Raw genomic sequence first — 1,516 nt, 5'->3', positions numbered from 1 at the left:
AAAAATAAAACAAACATAATTACTATTCTCAGAGAGTTAAGATAGTGCACCCATAAAGTAACAATAAGCTATTTAAAAAGTAATCCCTATTGAGATTAGAGTCCTGGTGTGGTGCTGTAGGATAAACACTGGATTGCTAACAGAAAGTCAGTGATTCAAACCCACCAGTTGTTCCTCAGAAACCCTGCACAGGGTTCTTATGACTTGGAACCTACTTGACAACACTTAACAAGAACAATTGAGACTAACAACCATTGGAAATTAAAACTAGAAGTAACAATGAAAATGCAACAGAAAGATAAGAAGATAACATTGAAGAAGATCAAATTTGCTCTACACAACAAATCAGACCCACACCAAGAGGCATTATTGTAGACTTTCCAAACATTGAAGAGAGAGGAAAGATTCTGAAAGCTTCCATAGAAAAAGAAGAAGTTTCATACAAGGATCAAGAATCTAAACAGTTTGGGCTTATCAACTAACTCATCAATTCTGGAAGCTAGAAGACAATGGAGAAATACCTTAAAAATTCAGAGGGAACTTATTTCCAACTCAGAATTCAGCATTCAACCAAACTATGATGATTTAATTAGGAGTCCAGAACAAAAACACATTCAGATATTCAAGGTCTTAAAATATTAACCACCATACATTAATTTTCATAGAACTAGGAAAGGATACATTTAAACACAATGAGTCAATAAATTTAAAAAGAGGAAGGTATGCAATTTACAGACTCTATGAAGTATTCTCTCAAAACTAAGATTTTAAATATAGTCATAGGAAATATGGGAAATATGTTAAATGCCACAGAATTACTCAAAATTATTTTTTTTTAAAAAAGACCAGGTTTACTGATCATAAAGAATCTGGAAGAACTCAAGAACGTGGCTGATCAGTAAACCTGGTCTTTTTTTGTTAAGACCTTGAATATCTGAATGTGTTTTTGTTCTGGACTCCTAATTAAATCATCATAGTTTCGTTGAATGCAGAATTCTGGGTACAATGCAGATACGAACCTCAGGGAGGAAGTGTGATAACTGTTGTTGTATGAAGGGATTGCAATCATTGAGATGTACAAAGTGTACGATTTGTTGAATGTAAAACTGATGATCTTGTCTATAAACCTTAACCCAATTCACAATAAGAAGTTTTTAAAAAAAATAAAAGAGAACAAACAAGATGGCGGATCCGGTAGACATATAGCAGAGAGCTCCGCCAACAACAACACAGAATACCTGACCAAGCAGGCTCAGGGGATGGTCCCAGAACTCTGAACCACATACAAAGGAATACTTAGAAGGTTGGAAGGCTCACAGCTGGGGGAATTTGTGGCAGAAGCAAGAAATCCACTGCTTTCTAGTCCGGGATGCTCGGCTGCTCCAGGAGCCTCCATCTTGGGTGAGACCACGTGGGGGAAAGATCGGAGAGGCCACAGACGCCTGGTAGAACCGCTGAGATAAGGGTGTGGACATTCTCCTCTTTTGGGAGCTGTTCATTGGTCCCTTGCTGTCTG

The sequence above is a fragment of the Chrysochloris asiatica genome, unplaced genomic scaffold (assembly GCF_000296735.1).
Source record: "Chrysochloris asiatica unplaced genomic scaffold, ChrAsi1.0 scaffold00033, whole genome shotgun sequence".
NCBI classification, from domain to species: domain Eukaryota; kingdom Metazoa; phylum Chordata; class Mammalia; order Afrosoricida; family Chrysochloridae; genus Chrysochloris; species Chrysochloris asiatica.
This window is presented reverse-complemented; position numbering follows the sequence as displayed.